General features: G+C 36.4%; 1 pseudogene; it reads left to right on the top strand.

The window, feature by feature from the left end:
• The first annotated feature begins 4,317 nt into the window (after positions 1-4,317).
• LOC118657956 lies at positions 4,318-5,838 on the top strand (annotated as a pseudogene).
• The last annotated feature ends 10,214 nt before the right edge of the window (positions 5,839-16,052 follow it).

The raw sequence follows: 16,052 nt of genomic DNA, 5'->3' as shown, positions 1-16,052 counted from the left end.
ATGTTTATTTTATAAACTATGACATAGATCAGTAATATTGCAAAAATTAACCAAAGAAAATTAAAAATATATCATTGGGTGATGTGGAGTAAAAGTGGCAGGACACTTGGAGCAATAAAAATAAAGAAGACATGGGAATCTGGCAATCAGGAGAATGTTGAGTAAATATCTGGATTGGCAGTTTTCTCTTATCTAGGAAATAGAGTTTTATGATAATTCAAAAATCATGTTTCAATGAGATCTGGTTATTCAAGATGTAATTGAAGAATATTTATATTGTTTTTTTTATAATTATAAAATCACTTGATTCCTTTTTGAGGTAAATATTATTAAGACTAATGTAATCCCAAAGGTTGGTAAAAATATTTGAAATATCTGGACATTTACTCCATGTTGTCTTTGATTGTGTTGACCACTGACTTATAATTTTTCTTATAAAGATATGAAAAAGTAAACTTACAATCTGGACATTTTATTACTTGTGGGTAATCTGTCAAATGGTATGACATGAGATTATGTTGATAATATTGACTAATGTTAGGCCAAGAAATTATAAGGTTGGTTTTTTTTAAATATACTTTATTGATTTTTTACAGAGAGAAAGGGAGGAGGATAGAGAGCCAGAAACATCAATGAGAGAGAAACATCAATCAGCTGCCTCCTGCACACTCCCCATTGGGGATGTGTCCGCAACCAAGGCACATGCCCTTGACCGGAATCGAACCCGGGACCCTTGAGTCCCCAGGCTGACGCTCTATCCACTGAACCAAACCAGTTAGGGCATAAGTTTTTTTACATATGCACTGTTTATGTATATCTCCTCCAATAATTATAAGGTTGATGTTCATAATGTCTATTAAACATTCTGTTTAAAGTATTAGTTATATATTAATCATGAGTTAAGATTTTAAAATTTGTTCTATAGCTAAAGTAATTTAGATAATGGCATTTTGCCATGGAGATAAATATATAGATCAGTGGAACAGAACTAGAGAACTGAAAAATAGAGCCACTTTAAAACAATTGGTACTGGAGCAATTGGATAGCCACAGGCAAATATGCTCACCTTATTTTTTTAATAGACTATTTTTACAGCAGTTTTAGGTACACAGTAAAACTGAGTAGAAAGTACAGAATTTCCATACATCCCCTGGTCCCACATATGCACAGCCTTCCCACTCTCAACATCTTTCATGAGAGCAGCAGTTTTGTTACAATCAATGAATCTACGTTGACACATCATTATCATTCTAAAATAGTTTACATTAAGGTTCACCGTTGATATTGTATATTCTATGGGTTTTGATAAATGTCTAATGACATATCTACCATTTTAGTAGACTGTAGAATAGTCTTACTAAACTAAAAATCATGTGTCCTGCCTAACTTATTTTTGGCAACATTGCAAAAGCAATTCAACTCAGAAAAAAAGAGTCTTTAAAACAAGTGGTACTGGAGCAATTGAATAGCCACAGGCAAAAACAACAACAATAATAATAAAACAGGTGAGCCATAAAATTGGGACGGATTATTGGTGAGTTTGGTTGCAGTGCTGTAGCTAAAATCCTTGTCTCTGTAAGGAGGTTAGAATAAATAAATGAAAAAGAAAAAAAAATGATAAGACTGAAAACACCGTTTATCTCAGTTGCTGATGCTGTCAGACATTTTTGAAAAACATGTTATTTTTGTTTATAAATATTTGATACTTTATATGAAACGCTGACAGTAGCTGAGACTTGTAGAGCAGATGAAAAGTGGACCTCACAGAAAGTGTAAAAAGAAAATGCTCAAGTCATTTGGGCTTCAAAAATAAGCATACACATCTCAAAAAATATGATATTCTCTCCTGACTCCCTCTATCCCCTAAGATATTTAGGTAAAAACAAGTTGCAATAAAAATACTAAAGATACATATTTTGGCCAGATACAGAAAGAGAAATGGTTTTATGATGCCCAGTATGAAATATTTAAATGTTGCATTATAAAGTATCAAGGAGCTAGAAAGCATTTAAGAACTGAATTGAACATTTCTTTCCTACATCTATTGTGCATTTAGATCATATGTATGATCTAAATTGGGGCTGAGGTTTTGTAAGTCCAGAAATGAGTTATTAATTTTTGGCATAAAAATGAAATGAGAATGAATGTGTGGGACACAGGAGGGAGGAGAGTCTAAAGGAGCCTGAGAGCTCAAAGCAACCAATAAGCTACAGAGAGGTCTGACCTCAAGATGTTCCAGAGATACAGTTTGTTTTTGACGAGTTTCATTGAAAGGCATAGTGAGAGGAGTGACATCTGTGATGTATATACGTACGTTTTAAATGAACTGAGCATGTGCAATTGAGCCTTTTTAGAATTTTAAGCTTGCCTGCCCTAGGAACAGGTTTATTTCCTTCCATCTTCCACTCAAAGTCCTCAACAGCTTTGTGTGTGTGTGTGTGTGTGTGTGTGTGTGTGTGTGTGTGTGTGTGTTTAATTGACAAACTCATTCTAAAACATATAGCTGAAATTTTTTGAAAAAGATTACAGTTGAAGGATTTGCTACTGGATTTGAAGGCTTTCAATAAAGCCACAGTTTGCTAATGGTGAAAGGACAGACAGATATACTAATGGGACAGAATGGTATCCAGAATAATCTCATACATGGTTATTTTTTTAAACAAATGTGCAAAGCTAATTTAATGTGCAAACGCTAGGCTTTATCAAGTGGTAATGAGCAAACTGCATATCCTCCCTATGTAAACAAATATAAATAAATCTGGTCCAGGATCTCATATAACTAAAAATAATTAAGTGTATATGGAACACATATAAATTATAGAGGTTCCAGAAACAAAAATACAATGGGTGAGATCATGTGATATTTATCTTTCTCTGACTGACTTATTTTGCTTAGCATAATGCTTTCCAGGACCATCCATGCTGTTGCAAATGGTAGGAGTTCCTTCGATCCAGAGACAGAAAAGCATCGATCAGATTGTCAAACCTCAGAGGGAAGGTAGGGGAGGGTGGGGGTAAGGGAGAAAGATCAACCAAAGGACTTGTATGCATGCATATAAGCCTAACCAATGGACACAGACACGGGGGGGGGGGCATGAGGGGTGGGGGTGAGGGCAATGGGGGCATAAGGACACATATGTACCCTAATCAATAAAGAAAGAGAAAAATACAATGGGAATATAGTAGGTAGAATACAAAACATTAACAATGAAAAAAACAGAAATAATGCATCAGACCTTACCAAAATTAAAAACTGTTCTTTAAAATACACTGTTAACAAAAAGAAAAGAGCCCTGTACAGTAGAAGGATACAACGGCACAATATTTGCCCTATAAATATGTGATAAAAACTTGTATCCAGAATAACATCAAGATATACATAGATACATAGGTATATATATATATATATATATGTATATATATATATATATATATCTTTAAATCATCAACAAAATGGCAAATAATCCAATAACCATATAGAATTACTTAAAGACTTTTAAATAAAAGGAATAAATGGCTAATGAAGAGACACTTGACGTGATTAATCTCTAGGGAAATTAAAATTAAAGTTGAAATGAGATGCAATTTCAGAGCCCTCCCAAGAATGTCTAAAATAAAAGAGATGGTTAATATCAAATGTATCAGAGGATGTAAGAGTATAAAATAATAAAAATTTGAAGAACAGCTTGACATTTCCTCATAAAGGTAAACACCTAGAAATGACCCAATAATTTCATTTCAAAGTATCTTCCCCAATGGAATGAAAATACATGTACAGAAATGTTCACATAAGCCTTAATCATATAACCAAAAATAGTCAAAAAACTAACTGTGTCTCTTCAGGTAAATGGATAAGTTTATACTATGGAATACCACCAAACAATTGAAAGGAGAAAACTATTGCTTTTCTAAAGCATGACAAATATAATTTAGTTGAGTAAAAGAAGCTTGAGACACAACAAAATGCACACTGTATGTTTCCAGTTAATATTAAGTTTTGAATAGGCAGAACTAAAATTTAATGAAAATATCAAATTAATAGTTGCCTGGGGTTAAGGAGCAGATAAAAATAGACTCAGTGTACATAAAAAAAAAAATCAGATAATGGAAAATTTCTGGGTCTTGATTAAGGTGATACTTAAATAAAGGCAAATATTTGTCAATACACACTGATCTCTAAATTTCAAATCTGTGCACTTTATTTTATGAAAATTATAGCTCAGTGAATTGATTATAAGAAAACATAGTCTCGGCCAGCTTGCCATTCAGCACTTATACACTGTGTGCAGGCAGATCCAAGCACCCAAGAGGCAGGACATGACACAGGTAGCACATCCTGACCATGGGGTTCCAGTATTTGGCCTCTGCTCGCCCTCCTTCCTACAAGTGAAAGAATATGCTGACAGAATATGCTGGATGATCAAAACAGGGAGAAGCCATTGCCCAGTGCCCATATGTGGAGCTCACCAGGTGGGTGCGGCTAAGCATCACCTGTCTCCTGTGCCAGAGTACAGGCTATATCCCAGTAGAACAAGTAAATGAGTTGGTGGCTTTGATCCTACAAGTGATCAGAGATTGTGCCCTCATACGACTAAGCAGTATGTCCTCCTGCCTGCCCTGCTCCGTCTCTTGGCATTTGGTTTGGTAGTTTTCTTCTTATTTCCACATTCAGTCCTTGCAGATGACGATGGCATCAGAGTGATGAAAGTTACATTAACAGCTAAGATTTGGAAACAGCTCAAGTGCCCATCAGCAGATGAGTTGATATAAAGGCTGTGGTACATTTACACAAGGGAATACTACACAGTTGTAAAAAAGAAAGAACTTGCCATTTGCAACAGCATGGATGGACCTGGAGAGTATTATTTCAAGTAAAATAAGCCAGTCAGAGAAAGATAAGTATCACATGACCTCACTAATATGGGGAATCTAATGAACAAAATAAACTGACAAACAAAATAGATCCAGAGGGCCGAAACTGGTTTGGCTCAGTGGATAGAACGTCGGCCTGCGGACTGAAAGATCCCAGGTTCGATTCCGGTCAGGGGCATGTACCTTGGTTGCGGGCACATTCCCAGTGGGAGATGTGCAGGAGGCAGCTGATCAATGTTTCTCTCTCATCGATGTTTCTAACTCTCTATCCCTCTCCCCTCCTCTCTGTAAAAAACAATAAAATATATTTAAAAAAATAGATCCAGAGACATAGAAGCATGGAACAGACTGACCATTTCAGAGGGAAAGTGGGGTCTGGGGGTAGGAGAGGAGTGATTAACTGAGGAACTTATATGCATAACCCTTAGACACAGACAGTAGTGTGGTGAAGCCTGGGGGTGGGGAAGTGGGGAGAGTGGGTATGGGTGGAGGAGATCAATAGGGGAAAAAACCCACAAACAAAGGGGACATCTGTAGAACTTTCAACAATAAAGATAATTAAAAAACAAACAAAGAAAGTCTCATTAATAAGCTAGATAGACTCCCTTATAATCCTCTCCATCAAGGCCACCCTGAAAATCACAATCCAACGTCTACTCTGCGGCAGTTACCAGCCTGTTGAGTCAAGTTCATTGCATGAACACAGTGGTTGGGTCATGTGTGACAACTCACATCTCCCTCATTGCAGCTTGGAGGGAGCCTCTGGTGCATTTTCATGGTGCAGGTGGAGACGGGAGGCCCATTTTTCTCTGTGTACTCCTTCTGCCATTACTGCTATCCAGGCGCACAACATACTGATCTTCATGAGAACTTCAGCAGAGATTTCATACATTTGACCCCTTGGCCCAGAGCTCCTTGGAGACATATCACTATGTGGACTGTGGAACAAATTCCTCCGCTGTTTAGAAACTGGTTTTGGTTCTTGCAGGGCAGGACCTGTCAGAAGAGACACAGCATCTGTTCCCAGGGCCTGAGTTCCATCGTGACCCCAGGTGGTAGAAGCAGAGGAGAAACTGGTTCTCTTCATTCCCAGCAAACACCCTCCTGTTGCTTGGGAGGAAAACTCGCCTTTGTCACACCTTTTATGTTTTTCCGAACCAGCAGAATCATTGCCCGGTACCCAATGCATGCCCAGCAAGTAGTAGGCACTCACGGTCTGAAGAATTTAATTCAGATCTTCTCAGCTCTTCTCGTAGCATTATAGATGGAAAGCAGGCAGATGTACTAGATTAAAAAACCACTTAGTGGCCTGGAGAAGGGACTGTTAGTGCAGCTGCACAACTATTACCAAGACCTCATCTGCACAGAGGAGGCAACACCTGAATGCATTTAAAAAAGCACAGACCATTCAATATGTGATTTTTTTTTTTTCATCTGCTCCTAAATGCCTAGGAACATTAAAAAAAAAAAAAAAAAAAAAAGAAAAGAAAAAAAATTTTTTTTTTCTTGTAGAAAGTTATAATTGATTTAAGCAAGAGTATCTGTGGGGCCTGATTTTACCCTTCATCCATTGGCTGGAGCATGTATTTTGTATTTGGTGGAAAAATAAACCCCGCTTTTGATTTAAAACACACACACACACACACACACACACACACACACACTCTCCGAAACTGATTTTGTGAAACCTAGACTTTGTGAATTATAGGGCTGTAATTCTTTGTCACTTAGCTCCACAGAATATTACAAAACCTAAGCAAATTGGGAAGCTTGAAAACAATGTGTGTTAGTAGAAAAACAAAAGAATGTATACACTTTTACAATTATTTTCAAATACTTTGATGGAAGAATTTCAGAATCTTGAGACTCGTAGGATAGCACTATTGGCAGATGGCAGAAACAGAAAGAAAAAGGAAAATGCATAGTTAATTGGGTGCATTTTTTTTCTTTGCTTTATAAATCACTTGGGATTTGAAAACATAAAGTGATATTAATAAGAAGAATGACTAATTTTTTTAGTTTTAAGACAAAGTCTGACAAGCTTTTTACTTCAAAACATGTCATGCTTGACCAGGAATAAGTGAACTCTCTAGTAAAGAGATCAAGGTTAGTTCGAAATCATGACCCTGTGACAATTATGAATTTGTAAAACACCTTCTCTCAGATAGATAAGTGCCCCCTTTCCCTCTCTGTCTCCCTCCCGTTCTCTCTCTATTAATAATATAAATCCTCCTCAATAAATCTATGCTTTTGTTTTAATGCAATTTATATGTAATAACACACTATTATTTTTAAATGAAAATGATTCATTTTTATAAACCTTAACTTCTCTTGTTTCTTTGGGCTCCTGGAAGTTGATTTCTGTTACTAGGATGTGTCCTATTTTTTCCCTGACAAGGCAAGGCTTGCAGGTGAAATACCTAAAAGCAAATATCTTGAGATAACTTTCTGCCTCTAGGCAGAGATCCCAGCAGTGATGCCGATGTACAGTTAATGGACCATATCATAAAGACACATATTGTTAGACAGTACACAAATGTTTGCAGTGGTTAGGTAGCGTTTCAGCCGGGAGTGTTTTGACCCTGGCCATCTGGGTACAACTTATAAATATGTATAGAGATCATTTTTGAATCCATACTTTGCCCATGTGATGATAGGTAGATATTTTTTCAGCAATAAAGGTATTCAAGAGCACACAGTTTGCTTCTTTTAAGCGCTGCCAATATAATTTGCATTTAATTTGTTTATGAGTAGCATTGAGCAATAGATTCTAAAAGCTACAAAATTTTGATTGAAATTGAAAATAGCTTCGATGCTATTCTTGTGCCCTTCATGTGTGTGTGAAAGAGAGAGCGAGAAAGAGAGAGATAAATAGATTTTGGAGTGTCAAGTTTTACCTGAGAAGAACTTATTATTTTTTATATGAACAACTAGAGGCCCAATGCATGAATTCGTGCATGGGTGGGGTCCGGATGGTCTCACCTCCAATGGGGGTGGGGGATATCAGGGGTGGGGCTCCCAGGGGAGGGACTGTGGGCAGTTGGCTGGCCGCCCCATCCTTGATCAGGGTGGTGAGGGCTTATCGGGGGATCGGGGGTGGGGCCAGCCAGGGGGAGAGGCCACAGGTGGTTTGCCAGCCAGCCCCACCCCCTGGTTGAACTTCTGGTCGAACTCCTGGTCAAGGGGACAATTTGCATATTTGCTTTTTATTATATAGGATGTGAAGCTAATGCTACAGTGAAACACACTATTATTATATAACTACTGCATGGTGTGATTTCCAGAACTAAATGAATAAACATGTAATGCTTTAAAGTTAAGGCATGAACAAACATTACGCTCTCTTATTCCACACTATGAGGGGTGTTTAATTTTAAGGTTACTGCTTTTGAATTTCATTGAATTTGAACAAAATAAAACAATTGAAGGGATATTCTTTCTTTCTTTCTTTTTTAAATATATTTTATTGAATTTTTAGAGAGAGGAAGGGAGAGAGGTAGAGAGTCAGAAACATCGACGAGAGAGAAACATCGATCAGCTGCCTCCTGCACATCTCCTACTGGGGATGTGCCCGCAACCCAGGTACATGCCCCCGACCGGAATCAAACCTGGGACCCTTCAGTCTGCAGGCCGATGCTCTATCCACTGAGCCAAACCGGTTTCGGCGGGATATTCTTTCTTAATGATTGTTAGTATCTGCTCCAAAGCCATGTTTTCTATCCCTTTCAAACAAAACTACCATTTTGCAAAATTAGATTACTAATTTTCACAAGGCACAAATCTCAGCCTTCATGGTATTTTCTCAATATAATCATTAAGAGAAAGTTCATGAATACTTAATAAAAAAGAGGCATTGGCATCATATAAACATGTTCAATCTCCTGTTCAGTATGCAGTGGTTGCACTACCATCTGGCAAAGGTTTCAGTTGAGTGAAGCTGAAGCAATAAATTAATACAGTAAAAGATGCTACCAACTATTTTAAGCCAATTAAAATGCTTGAAGCAGGCTCAATGCATGTTAAAATGTTATGTCTGCTTCTGCCAACAGCCATGTATGAAAGAAATATAATGAGCCAACCATGGCTGAAGTTAGCAGGAGTCAAGGGTGCTCCTCATTGTGGTCACATATAGCAAAGGCTCACACAATTAAAACTGAATACTGGCACATACCCACCCTCCTCACCACGCCATTCCTACTTCTCCGGCAAAGGGTGAAACTTACTGTTTATTCTTATTGAACATATTAATGTTGTATTTCAAATGACAACATTTAGGATTTCATGTCCCTTTGAGAAATCGCTACTGGTTAAATCTAGTCATGGAAAACTAACATTTAATTTATAAAATTTCTATATACTATTACTGGATGACTTATTTATTGTTGTTTTCTTTTAAAACTATTTTATGTTTTAAATGCAGATAGCTAAAGAGAAGGAAAGTGATTTTATAAAAATCTTCATATACACAGGTGATTCTCATAAGGTCATTTTAGTTTGGAAGCAATAGATTCATTGTGTTTCGTGTGTGGTATAGTAAATGTTATCTCGGACAGCAAGCACATGAGTAAGCTCTCCCCACATTGCCTGGAGAAGAGACAGGCCATCTCAGCTGACTTCTGCCCCAATTCCCAATCCACAGAATTGAGATTTTTGAGATAGTTTGTTTTTTAGTCGGTTAACTGTGGGAGTTGTTAGGCAATAAAATATAAATGATGCATCTACTAAAGAAGCCTTATTAGTATCCTAATGTAAAATTTGCTTATTCTCATGGTTAAATAAAAGGAAACTACATTATAATACATTTTGTGAAAATATTAACATTTTTACTTCAAAACAGGAAGAACACATAATTAAATGTCTACATTCCATATATTAGCAAGAAGATACTGTACTTGTATCTATATTAACTCACACAATAGAGTAAGATGAATTTTCAGAGAACAATTCATTTTCATAATGCATGTCTATATGTTGGTGTACACTGATGATCAATACATTAGAAGACTGCAAGTGTATATTTCTCATCCTAAAAAATGTATATATTTTCACAAGGCAAAATAGGTCAATATCATCTATCTATCTATCTATCTATCTATCTATCTATTAACTCTCTACCTATCATCTATCTACCTATCATCTATCTATTTTCTCCATGAATAGTACTGATATTCTTGGGGATGGCTGTGTTCTCCTGTGCCCTTGCTAGGTCTTCCCCCCTGTGTGTGCATACCCCTGGTATCTCTTTGTGAGTCTAAATTTCTTATCAGAACACCAGTGAGTTTGGATTACATCCCACCCTAAAGGCCTCAATTTAATTTAGTCACTTCTTTCAATGCCCTATCTCTAAACCCAGTCACATTTAGAAATACTAGGGGTTAAAGCTTCAACTTTTAAATATTTCAGGGGACACAGCTTACCTCATGTAACAGGCAGTATCTATTTTAACATTAAAAATAGGTCTGCAGTGTTAAAAGGCAATGATACTGTGGAAAGCTCTGTGGTTAAGAGTTAATAGTTCTGAGTCTTAGATCTCACTCTCTCTCTCTCTGTCTGCTCTTGTACAAGTCCATATTTTTCTATGCAGTACTTTAATAACTTCAGTAATGGAATGAAAAGGTGGGACCAAAAGATTTTTAAGGTCCTTCTTGCTGAAGTTCAATGATCCATGAAATTTTTAAGTATGTAAAAATTCATTTTGATTTCATACCACCTCTGATATTTTCCATAATATGAAATAATGAAGTCCCAATTTCTCAAGGTTCCTAGGCTATCTTTTAAAATAAGAATATAACTCTTTCCACTTTGTTGCCTTCAAAGTTTTGCTATCAGGACTGTGTTAAAAATGCAAAATGAATTTTTAACAGAGCATTGACACTTGCATTGTTAATGTGCCTTCAGGCATGTAATTAGTTGAGAAGTTTAATCTTTTATATTCCGAATTTTGATCAGAATGCATAAGCTCAGAAAAGCTATAAAGTATTGACCAGCATCTTTGATAAAAATTAAAAAAAGTTTTAAGCAAGGCACTTGAAAGCATTTCCTGTAAATGCAGCTGCTGCTTGTTGCTTTGCAATGACTATATTAAATATAGTAAGATTTGTTTTCCTCTTTCTATAGTAACCAGAAACAAAACATTTGCTAATTTTTCTACCTTAGATTTTTGAGAGACTTATTTTGCTTGAGAATATTTTAAAAGAGTCATGTATAACTTTCTGGTAACGAATGATATATTCTAAGAATGATTCATCTTTAAGAAGGCATGCCACCCATTAAGGAAAATAAAAGTCTGCTAGATGCATATAAAATTAAATTGTATTATATGCTATTTAATCTAAATTAATGTATTTCCTATTTATTAATGTTGTGTATATACTAATATACATATCTATTTCTGTAGCATTAAACCTCGTATTAGAATACATAAATTATATGAGATTAGAAGATGTTAGGATTGTAACACAAACTGGTAATTCAGTTGTGTAAGGACCAGAAAAAGTAACCTCACGTAAGAACCGAAGACATATCCAAACTGGAGAGAATTAGAGACAGTGACCACATCAGTCAGGAGTTAATTTTCTTTCATTTGAAGAGCTCATATATAGGTATATACACTTAATTGTTCAAAAGCTGTCTCTTTAATTACTTTTATACCTACTCATTGTTCAACAGAGTAGTTGGTAAGTAAACCTTGTTCATTAAAGTTGCATGGGCCTAAGAGGAAAATCAGATTTATATGGTGTCTTTGCTTTAGGGGAAATGGTAAGATTAGTTCTTGCGTGATCCTGTAGTATTCAGGTAGAAGAGGTTAAAGTTTGGAATAAGAATAATGCAGACCATTATACCAGAAAGACATAATATTATCATAGTACAAAGTAAACATTAATGGTAGGACAAGTATGAAAAAAATAATTATTTTGTAAAAGGCCAGTCCTATGTCTGAGATAATCCTGATATCTGATATCAGCACTAAAAATGTATTATAATGACAGTTGATTTGCCCCATGTTCTCTTCAGAAAGCAGGTATCCACATAATGAGATTTATAAGCAACCACATTACAAAAGAACTCTTTTAGATCTAATTGGAAACAGAAACAAATATAAATGAATGAAGGTGATCTGTCTTATTTCTGTGTTCCCATAATATTGTACAAATACCATTAAGATGGTGGAGTATTAATTATGTTATATTTCATATTTATCTGTGGGCATAGCCACCTCATTCACTACTTTGTAAGCTTTTGATCTGTGACATCTTCTACTTTATCTCAATTGTATTTGCATTATTCACAGCACCATTCATTTTTTTCACTAGATATTTATTGCATCTTTACTATGTGCCAAATATGGTACCATATATAAAATAATTGAGTGAACCTGTACTGTTTCTGGCATCAGTGAATACTTTGGTCCGATGGTCCATGAGAATACACACAAAACACTATACTTCTACCAAGGAGTATCTGGAACTACCTGAAGTTGGAAGATCAAGGGAGGATTCTTTTCTAGAGCCTTCAAAGGGAACATTGTCTTCCTGACACCTGGATTCAAGACTTTTATCCTATAGAGCTATGAGAAAATAAATTTCTGTTGTTTTAGGCCATCCTTTTGTTTTGGCAGCCCCAGCAAACTAATACAGAATTTGGTGCTCAAAAGTGGGGTGCTTATGTATCAAATATTTTAATACACAAGTTTCTTTGGAATTGGGTAATGAGGAGAGACTGCAAATATTGAAGTTTCTGATAGAAAAAGTCTAGGTTGCTTGAAGAGACTGTTGATGGGAACATGGAAATCAGAGGTACTTCTGTTGTGTTCTCATGATGTTGAGAAACATCGATCAGCTGCCTCCTGCTCACCCCCTACAGGGGATGTGCCCACGACCAAGGTACATGCTCTTGACCAGAATCGAAGCTGGGACCCTTCAGTCTGCAGCCAACACTCTATCCACTGAGCCAAACCAGTTAAGGCATGAGTTTTAATGTATATATGCACACAGACATATATGTATGTATATACATGTTAATCAAATGTATTGAGGCATTTTCTTTTATTGTGGAGTTTTTGGTTTTAATGAGAAATCCCAACTATTTAAAATCTATAGCCAAACTTTGTGTGGTATATATCAGGCTCTTTGAAAGCTCATTTCATTCATGAAATATCATAAGCATTGTTAATATAACAGCAATATGAGCAAAAGGCATATGCATATCTGAGGATAAGATTCAGTACTGGGTAATTCACACACACATACACAATTTTTACTCAATTTATGATCTCAGCATAACAATCAATAACTTTACTTATCACAAACATTCTTTAGCAATGTATTTGGATGCCAAGATACCTGAAAGTTCAAAGGACACTCTGAATTTATTTCTGTGTAAGCATTTTTATTTATTTAACTAGAGGTCTGGTGCACAAAATCCATGCACAGGTGGGGTGCCTAGGCCTGGCTGGCAGTCAGGGCCTATTGGGGCCTTCTTGCCCAGTCCTGAGGTTTTGTTTTTTTTTTTTTTGTTTTTTTTTTACTGAAAATTGCTTGTAAATGTTCTCGTTTCCAGTGTAAGTCATTACAAAACGATTCCCAAGAAAAACTTGGTTTATCTAATGTGAAAGAATGGTATAACTTACAAAAAATAAATATATATTTCCACCTAAAGGAAGATGCTTTTCTGGATTTGAAGTCAGCAAGGGAACCTCGGGGCAGCAGTGGCCCCTTTGCTTTGTGGGTCTCCCCTGGGTCTCTGGTTGCGAGACATAAAGGACGGGCCCTGGAGGTCTCCACTCCGCTTTTTCTTCAGGAACCCGCAGACCCGCTGTCAGATGCCGGCCACCTTGGCTTTCCCTGGGCGAGTTGCTCCCAGCCCAACACTTCCGCCCAAGAAATTAGGTTGAGACAGTGTTTCTCCTGGGAGCAGTACTTTAAAAAAAAAAAAAAGAAAGAAAGAAAGAAAAACAATCACTGATATTCGTGAATGGGTTTTTTTCTTGTCCTGGAATGCATGAGCTGGCCAGGGCCTGAGGGCCTGCTGGCTAGGGCCCTGGGGCCTGCTGGCCAGGGCCTGCCAGCTGTAGGGCCTGCCGTTTGCCAGATAGGGCCTGCTGGATGGGGTAGGCATGAGGGAAGGACCACGGGAGGTTTGCCAGCTGTGGAGAGGGACTAAGGGAGGTTGGCTGGCCATAGGAGGTTGGCTGTGGGAGTGCACTGACCACTAGGGGGCAGCTTCTGCATTGAGCGTCTGCCCCCTGGTGTTCAGTGCATGTCATAGCAACTGGTCCACCGCTCATTCAGGTTATTCCAGTTACTTAGGTTTATATATATAGAGATATTGTTGTACTGATTCTTTTCTATGATATTATATTATGTCAATGGATTTAAAAGTTATATATTTTACATTGCAACAGTGAGATCAAGAAATTGGTGCTAAATCTTCAAATTAATCATACAAGAAGCAAGAGTTCTTGTTTGAAGTTAAGCAAAGACAGTCCTGATTACTCAGGTGTTCATTGTCCTGGCTGCAGATTTTTCAATTTCTTTGCTCCTTCGTCCACCTGATCTTTTCATTTGTTTTTCTTTTTCTCAATTTATTGATGCTTTTAACTTCACAATAGTGTAAGACTGTATACATTGAAATAGTATATGCCCATAGTATTTGTGAATTTCAGTAGAGTGGAGCACTTATTGATGCTTACTAAATGTCCGCTGAGAACGACCGCCATCTCATTTTTATATTTTTCAAAAAGCAGATCTATTACTCTTGAATGCATGATACATATAAAGCTCTTGCTGGCACCAATCGCACACATGTGTTTCAATCTGTCATTGTCAGTCATGAATTTGGTTGACACTTCTATTATAGAGAAAGGGCAAATAGCGATATTAAAATATTTCTTCTAATTAATTTCCTTTCAATGTGTATGAATTCGTGCACCGGGCCACTAGTTCTTAAATGAGAGACTCAATTTTTTCAAATTAAGAGCTTTAAGAGTTTTACAGCATATGCTCCTCAGATGCATCTTCCATTTATTATTTGTTCTTCCTAAAGAAAAAGATATTCTTATTGTTACCCTAATAAGGTTCTCTTTGTTATTACCAATAAATTAAAATTCCATGTATTAATATTTTACTGGAAAGTTTAAAGGGACTATTGATAATCTTTAAAAAAAACTATTAACTATTAACAGCTGTTTAATTTCATTTGCTTGACTTCATTAACATTTTTAAGAAAAAAAATTGAGTAGAGATTTGCTCCCTACATTTATGATAGTGAATACCTAAGAGAATGGATAAATACAACTCTAAATAAGCACACATCTACTATTTTTTTCTTGTGCAGCATTTCTATTACTAAAGTTATTAAGTGCTGGAAATAACACATTTAAATTACTTTTGTTTTTTAATAGATGATGAAATAATTTAACATATTATCTTTCATAGGCTAATTATCACCTGATTGTTTTGTTTTTTTTGTTTTTTGTAAACCTTCCCTTTTACACTATCTGCAGTGAACTTAATAATCAGAATAGGGATTTACACATTTTCTACTTAAGAGCATGGCTCTTTGAGCAGGTAGAAAAAGATAAAAGTTTCCAGAATCATACTGAAAATAATATAAATATTTTCATTATTGAATATTTGAGCAAGAGAGGTCTGATTGCGTGGTACCCTAGTCAACAGATTCCTCAGTCAGAATCTGATATTAATCAAACGACACAGGCTGAACATGTTTGCCCTTGGGTTAAAAAGAATACATCAGATTACTTTATGCCTGTAAATGAGTAAGGGAGCAATACAAATAGGCTTTCATGGTAACTGATTGGTGTCCAGGTCTCTGAAGAATAGAGCTATAGTCGCTTCTGAATAAAATGAGTGTGGGTGAAAAATTTTGGATCCCAGTGGGGTGAGGCTCCCGAACTGTATAAATAACAAATGACTGATAGACACAGGTAGCTTTCTTCACAAATGGAGAGGATGGTAGCATAAAGGAAATCTTTATACTTCCCCCTTTTTTTCTCTATTGAGCAGATCCATCTCTGAATTTTGCCTTGAAATGGGTTATGTAACAGGACTCAACATTAGAATTAGCAAAACATTCATTTTTTTCAGAGCAAAATCTCATCTTTGAGCAGGAACCAACAAGCCACTCTTTGGGAATTTTTCAACTGCCTAGCATGTTGTTTG

This window comes from Myotis myotis, unplaced genomic scaffold (genome assembly GCF_014108235.1).
Source record: "Myotis myotis isolate mMyoMyo1 unplaced genomic scaffold, mMyoMyo1.p scaffold_m19_p_6, whole genome shotgun sequence".
Taxonomy (NCBI): domain Eukaryota; kingdom Metazoa; phylum Chordata; class Mammalia; order Chiroptera; family Vespertilionidae; genus Myotis; species Myotis myotis.
This window is presented reverse-complemented; position numbering and strand designations above follow the sequence as displayed.